This window comes from Nicotiana sylvestris, chromosome 12 (genome assembly GCF_000393655.2).
Source record: "Nicotiana sylvestris chromosome 12, ASM39365v2, whole genome shotgun sequence".
Taxonomy (NCBI): domain Eukaryota; kingdom Viridiplantae; phylum Streptophyta; class Magnoliopsida; order Solanales; family Solanaceae; genus Nicotiana; species Nicotiana sylvestris.
In genome coordinates this window covers 68,154,620-68,162,865 of record NC_091068.1, presented here as the reverse complement: position 1 = coordinate 68,162,865, position 8,246 = coordinate 68,154,620, and positions in this window count along the sequence as shown.

Genomic DNA, 8,246 nt, shown 5'->3' with positions numbered 1-8,246 from the left:
CTCCGCTCAGGAAAAAACCACTGGCGAGCCTTCTAGTGGTTCTCTTTTGGTCTCCACTAGCTTGCTCGGGATATTCCTTTGTTTTCAAGAATCTTTTGATATCATGATACCATGACTGAACATCTGGTTCCACCTCAACTATATTGCAATAACCATGTCTTTCTCAGATTTGGATTTCCAATGGGTCAATGTGGACATTGCCTAGATACGGAAGCATCGAGGCCAAAGTAGCTAGTGCATCGACTAGCTCATTGTGAAACTGAGGAATGTGTCTGAACTCGACGGATTTGAACCACTTGCTAAGATCTTCCACATGTTGTCTGTATGGGATAAGCTTGATATCCCGAGTTTCCTATTCACCTAGAGCTTGTCAAATAATCAAGTCAGAATCTCCCATGATTAATAATTCTTCCACATCCTAGTCGATTGCCATATTCATGCCCATAATGCAGGATTCATACTTGGTAGTGTTGTTCATACAGAAAAATCGAAGTTGGGTTGTTGCTGGATAGTGCTGACCATTGGGCGAAATCAAAATTGCCCCAATCCCGACACCTTTTGCATTCACAGCTCCATCGAAGAATATTTTCCAAGCATTGGTGTCTTCTGGAATGACCTCAACTGAATTTACTTCCTCGTCTGGAAAGTAAGTACTCAAAGACTGATATGCATTATCAACAAGATTTTCAGCTAGGTGATCCGCCAAGGCTTGAGCTTTCATTGTCGTGGGGGTGACATATACTATGTCAAACTCGGTGAGCAGGATTTTTCATTTCGCTAACCTTCCTGTGGGAATCGGCTTTTGAAATATGTACTTCAAATGATCCAATCTAGTTATGAGGTAAGTGGTATAAGCCAACAAGTAATGCCTAAGCTTCTGAGCGACCCAAGTTAGGGCGCAACAAGTTATTTCCAACAAAGTGTACTTGGCTTCAAAACTAGTGAACTTCTTGCTCAAATAGTATATGGCTTGTTCTTTCTTCTTAGTCACATCATGTTGCCCGAGAACACATCCAATGGAATTCTCCAACACTGTCAAATACAAAAAAAAGGCCTTCCAAGTTCGGGTGGGACAAAGACTAGCAGATTCGACAGATATTCTTTGATTTTGTCGAAAGCTTCTTGACACTCATCTGTCCATCTAATCGCCGCATCATTCTTCAACAACTTGAATATGGGCTCACATGTGGAAGTCAATTGAGCAATGAATCTGCTGATGTAATTTAACCTTCCCAACAGGCTCATAACTTCTTTCTTGGTTATCGGAGGTGGAAAATCCCGAATAGATTTTATTTGTGTTGGATCTAACTCGATGCCTCTCTGACTGACTATAAACCCTGAGAGTTTCCCAGAAGGAACTCCAAATTAACATTTAGCTGGATTTAACTTCAAATCATACTTACGCAGGCGCTCAAAGAACTTTCTTAGATCCTGCACCTGGTCATCCTGTGTTCTTGATTTAATGATCACATCATCCACATACACCTCAATTTTCCTGGTGCATCATATCGTGAAATATGGCAGTCATAGCTCTCGTGTAAGTTGCCCTGGCGTTCTTCAAACCAAAAGGCATGACCCTGTAACAATAAGTACCCTAAGGTGTGGTGAAGGTTGTCTTTTATGCATTTTTTTCATCCATCAAGACTTGATGATATCCAGCATACCAATCCATGAAAGACTGTATCTCATGATTAACACAGTTGTCAACAAGTATATGGATGTTTGGTAAAGGAAAGATGTCCTTGGGGCTCGTTTTGTTCAAATCCCGATAGTCAACACACACTAGGGTTTTCCCATTGTTCTTTGGTACTAGGACTAGATTAGCCAACCATGTGGTGTATCGGACTACTCAGATCATACCCACTTTCAACTGTTTGGTGACTTCTTCTTTAATCTTGTCACTGATATCTGTTTTAAACTTTCTTTGCTTTTGTTGGACAGGGGGATAACCGGGGTAAGTTGGCAATTTATGTACTACTAAATCGTCACTCAGTCCTAGCATATCATCATAGGACTAGGCAAATACGTCTTTGAATTCAAAAAAAAGTTGGATCAATGCATCCTTAGTTCTTTCATCAGTGTGAATGCTTATCATGTTTCCTCGACCTCTTCTGAACTACCCAAATTAACTAGCTTCGTTTCATTTAAGTTTGGCTTAGGCTTATTCTAAAATTGTTCCAATTCTCGGTTTATTTCCCTAAAAGCCTCATCTTCATCTTCATCGTATTCTGGTTCTTGGTTCATTATTTCACAGTTAGACAGCGTGTTAGGACCTAGGCATGAAGTCTGCAAGCATGTCATGTTATTTAAGTTCACATTATTAGAACTGAAAGAAAAAAATAAGAAAAATAACAAAAATTAGAAAGAATAGAGAGAAAGATTCATAGACGATGAAGTATTGATTTCATTTAATTGAATTTGAAGGTAGAAGGGTTTACATTGGAATTTTAAAATAATAAACTAAGATACATTCGAGTTACACCCTGAAATAATTCGGAATGCAGAAAAGATGGCAAGACTGAACTACCGGGATTCCTGCCTGACTGGGAACATAGTAGCCTTCCAATTCTGAAGCTTGGCAGTGGGCCCCATATATTGCATCTCAGCAGTGCTTGAGCCTTCACCCGGTTGGACTATATGAGCCTCATATAACATTTGCCTCATTGCCCCACAAATTCTCATGCCCCAAAAATCGAGGAACACGACCGACGCTAAACTAAGTAAGCCCGACTGAGCAAGCCTGTTAGGTTTCATTCTACCCAAACTAGTTCATGAATAAAAAGGGAATGTTATCCCATTTAATCAAAACACTAAGCAATCTTTCATTGGCAACTTTCATTTCATCACTGTTAATGACTTCATTCATAGTTTTTAAAATATTACAAGTTTACAAGTTTAATGAAAAACAGGCTTATAAAGTACCAACATTTCTAGTCTAGACTCCCAACATCAACCACCACCCACAAACAGTCTACGGAGCATCTAAATACAATAGAAGATTAAAAGGAAAATGTTGGCAACAAGGCTCCAGCTATACCTCAAAACATGATGAGAAAATGAACAAAAGATACTGAAATGACCCAGGGATGGAGTGGGGCTCACCAAGACTGCTGGGAAGAGAATACCTCTATCACTGGCCAATGCCACCAGTTGTGGAACAACCTATATCATTAAACGATACAGCACCCCCGGCAAAAGGGACGTTAGCGCAGTTGAATAGTACTAGTATGTGAGTCTAAAGGTCCTCTTTCAGAATAGAATAACCATACAAACAAAGAAACATGAAATAGTAAGTCGAGTCAACAACATGCAAGCTTCCAATATGCAACATGTAAGTCTTCTAGTGTACGAAAATAATATATATAATTCTTGTCACACCTCCTTTTTTTCCTACACCCCCGGAAGAGGGTATAAGTATATAAGGGAGTTTTTCCAATTAAAGGACAATCGAAATGGGATTTATTATTAAAAGATTCAGAGTCGCCACTTGGGATAATTTTATGGTGTCCCAAGTCACCGGTTCAAATCCCGAATCCAGGAAAAGATTGACTCTGCATTACAGTCCGCGAACCAGAAATCCGAGTAAGGAATTTTGTTAACTCGGGAGAAGGTGTTAGGCATTCCCGAGTTCCATGGTTCTACCACGGTCACTCAACTGTTATATTTGGCTTAACTATTTGATTTTAGAAACACGTTTTAACCTATTATACCATTTTAAACTTTTAACTGCTTTTAATTATTTTTAGAAAAATTTCAACGTCATCCACGCCACATGAAATGCACCCGCAGTCCGAGACACATTTTATTTAACGTTGTTAAGATTTGGATTTGGGTCACATGAAATGCACACCCGAGTTTAGGAAGGTAATATTTAAATAGCACGCCTAAAGCAACTACGCATTTTCAACTTTGTGAAGGCCATGGAAAATTCAACTAAATGGCGCGCCTCGATTTCTAAGGATTCAGGTATTAATTAAGCGAGGGCCATGTATTTTGGTATTTTACTTGGCATGGCACACCTCAAATTGTTCTATCAAAGTATTTCTAACTTAGCTTTCGAGGGCCATAAATTATGACTTGTCTAACATGGCTTGCCTCAAATTACTAAAAGACATTTCCAATCTGTTTCTTAAATCCAAATCTTGTAACCCAATATTGTTTGCTGTTTTGATCCAAACCCCACAACATTTCAAATAATAGGTTTTTCTTTTTAATAAAACAAGTTAAAGACCATTTCAATAGATTTCACTCCAGTAATGTCACCAAATAGTTGTTGTTGCACCTACATTTCAACAATTTTGAACCCATCTAATTACATTTCACTCTAGTAACGTCACCAAAGACCCAAACTCCATTTCACTCGAGAACTAATTTCTTCAGCATACTTTAGCTCCATTTTTTTATTAGCTAATAACAAACAAGAAGGATCCTTAAGAAAGCCATCAAATGAAAACACCCATCTCTACTAAATGAGCCAAACATAAAACATAAGATTGCTCTTAATAGATACTTCTCCCAGAAAAACATGGAACCAAAATTGTTGAATTAACTTCAAATGAATTCGATGAACTGCAGATGATCCCAAACAACATATAAGAACAACATCAAATAGAACTAAGAGAAGCAGAAATCGACCTCTAGATCTCTGAACATTTGGATGCGCTACATGGCCGGAAAACAAAACCTCGAACAGAAACTAATGGCAACGGGAAACCCGAACACAGATTCGCCAACTCGAACCTCACTAGCGATCTCTGCGCAACCCGGTCACACCACAGTTTCGAACTTAAGTGAACTCCATGCACTTCACGATATTGTTTCGACGCTGGCCTAACAAACACAAACTTGAACAGAAAACATAGTAGCGCCGGAACCTCGCCGGAATCTCGAAAGGAACTAATAGCCAACAAACGAAGCTCTAGTTGAACCCGATCTCAATAGAAACATTACCTTTGTTGCAACATTAATAGAGAAGAGACAAGACGACTCAATGTATGTGTGTGTTTTGTGTGTCTGTCCGTATGAGTTCCGACGAGTGGGTTCCCGACTGAAGTAAGGTTGCTGGGTTCGAGCGTGCTGCTTTTGGGTGGAGGAAACGAGTATGGTGTTTGTTCAGAAACAAGCCATCGAAGGCTGCTTCATTTTCTTCTAAAAAGGAAGGTCGATAGGGGTCGTTGGTTAGAGATGTGGCTGGGGTCATCTCTTGGTTGAAGGTCATGAAGGTCACATGGCTGTTAGTGTTGGAGAAGGCCAACGGGGAGGGGAGTTGAAGAAGACAACGTCGGTAGGTAGGGGGGTGGGAGGGTGGTGGTCATTTTTGTAAAGCTAGGGTCGTTTGGAGAAGACGACGCGCAGGGGGGTGCTTGTGAAGAAAACGAAGTAGGGGGGGTCCGTTAAAAGCTGCACTCCCTTCTCCCTTTTTTTCAGCTACTAGACTTATGTATATATATATAGGTCTAGGTTATTTTTGTGTATTTGTCAATTAGTCCCTAGGTCTTTTTGTGTTAAGTCCTTAGGGTCTTTTGATTTTTTTTTATTCAAAAGAAGAGTGTAGAAGGGTCCCTAGGTTTAATGGAGTAATTGGAATTGGGCCAAGAACTGGGTTCTAAAACTCTTAAAATTATGATCCAACACCTTAATCGACTCCTTTTAAAATAAGATAAAAATACTACACAATGCGAGAGCTAACATAAAACTATGATATATTTTTTGTATTTTCAAAATTATTTAAAGATAAAAATAAGTACTATTTTTGTATATTTCTATTTGAATTTATGAAAGATATGTAAGCTAAAAATATATATTTTTTCCATTATTATGACGAAAATAAAGTAAAGAAGTTAAAAATAGTTGAAATAGCTATATTAGGCATAAATTAAATATTTACATGCTAAAATATAAAAAATTGTGGGGAGGGTCAAAAATCACATGTCTACAATTCTTGGTTGGGAGTTCATTAGTACCGATATGAGTTATACCATCGTCTTGTTAGCAATGAGTCCGATGACGACCTGATCGGCTAGGTCGTCCCTTTGGAGACATGTACCACAATGACAATTTCCAGTTTTGAATTTCCAATTGTTGATTCCCAGCGCAATACCACCATGTTTGCGGCATGGCGTCCGATCATGGCCAGATCGGCTAGGCTGCCTTCCCACATATGCCGTGTGGGTTGGCATTACCAATTTACAAATGTTACCAAGTTCATCCCAATTGTGGGTAATAACCACGATCCATCCCTACACCGACACGTGTAGTTTCAGGTATGAGCCTTATGACCCACCCTTCCTCGGTTTTGCTAATGATACTCCCAAAAACATTTTTGATTTGATTGGATATTGCACACAATTGTAGTACAAATACAAGTATACAAATATAACATAAACGCAACCATGCTTACCTCAATACCTTTCACCTTTTATAGTTTTATTAAGGTTCTCAATATCTCTCGATAATAGTATTTCTTTGGGCCTTTGGGCCTTTCACAAGGTTTATCTTTTTAATGGCACGAAGGCCGCATTTGCTTTTCCATATTTTCCTCTCCTTTATTTCCAAGAATCACCAACCAATGTCAATGTATGGAATACTCCAGGAATTATATATGTTCGAGTTCAATAGTAATAGAAACTTCAAACACAAAGGATTCTTCCCAAAGAGGAACATTCCAACCAACAATTGAAATACACATTGAAGTTATAAGCAAGCAATCACTTCAATTATCCTTGAATTACCCCTTTTTCCATCATGACAAAAGCACAATTTCAGCATCGGAATGTGTAAGAACTTACATTATATTGAATGTATTTATAAGGCAAAGCATTATCTAAAACAGCTACTTATGGGCATAGTTCAGGTACAAGACCATTAGGCCATTCTATTTTTTTGAAGTTAGTTCCTAACGGTTGGGTCAAGGCTTATTTCATAATTGTTTCACATTTTCTCATTCGATTCATTTCCATATATCTTTACAATTTATCAACAAGTAGACACATTCAATCGAGGCATTTAGTACACATAAGAGCAACTAGGAGCATTAAATAGATCAAATTCTTTTCACCCAATTAGTATACTAACCTTCATTTAAAATGCGACTCAAGGATATACCATTTTGGTAGACAAACTGCACTTAAACTTATGAAAACAATATGGAATTCACTTCCGAGAGAGAAAGTTTAGCCTACATACCTCAATTGAGCTTTTCTTAAGTCCTACTATACTCCGAGACTCTTAGCAACGTCAATCTCTTAGGAATATGATAAATCGAACCATAAATTAGAGAGGTGATCATAGTTATAGCTTATTTGAGCATATTTTCAAACACTAAGTGTGAATTATGATTTTAAAACCATTTTGTGAAAGATCCCACCATCCCTCATCCCATCCTTAGCTCAATACCTCACCAAATACTTTAAGAACTCATGCATGCAAGACATCCACTCCCATCCTCATGAATTATCCTTCTAATGGTCCATCCTAGTTATATCTAGTAATTTAAGAGCTTGGGTAATAGAACATTACCTCTTAGGAAGAAGACCTAGGTGACTTTGTTGACAAATCTTCAAGGTTCAAGCAATATCTTAGGAGAAATGTTGATGAAGAACCCCTTCTCTCTCTAGGACCCTCCCTCTCTCTCTAAATACCTTCGAAAAAGGCCTAAAATTAAGGGTAGCATATAATATATCGACATGGGGGCGGGTCAGAAAATTAGAAATTTAGGAGCCCCGACACAATCTGCAATCGCATACATGCGACCCGCAGAAGGGACCGCAAAATGGCCCCTAAAACATGAACAAACTACCCGAGTATGCGATAGCAATACGGTCCGCATACCTATTCTGCGGTCACACAATGCGCCGCAGAACTGCCCTTTGCAAAAATCACAATGAGGTTATGCAATGACTATACGGCTGCATATCGGTTATGCGATCGCATAGTCATCCGCACAGTTGAACTCAAAATTAGCCAACATACTGACTCACTCTGCGGCGACTATGCGATCCGCATAGCTATTATGCGACCGCATAATGGACCGAAGAAACATGCTCATCTGAAAAATATTATTCCTTAACTTTTTAATGCACAGATCAATCAAAAGGGTCTGAACCGCGATGAGCTTGCTCGCCGCAAAAAATATTACGAGTTTCTAACACATATTCCTAACTTGGCACTATGAGATCTCGGGTTTTTGAGCAAAATTTTCCCGGGGCCTTACATAGATGTCTTCAATTTCTTTGGCTGTGAAGGCC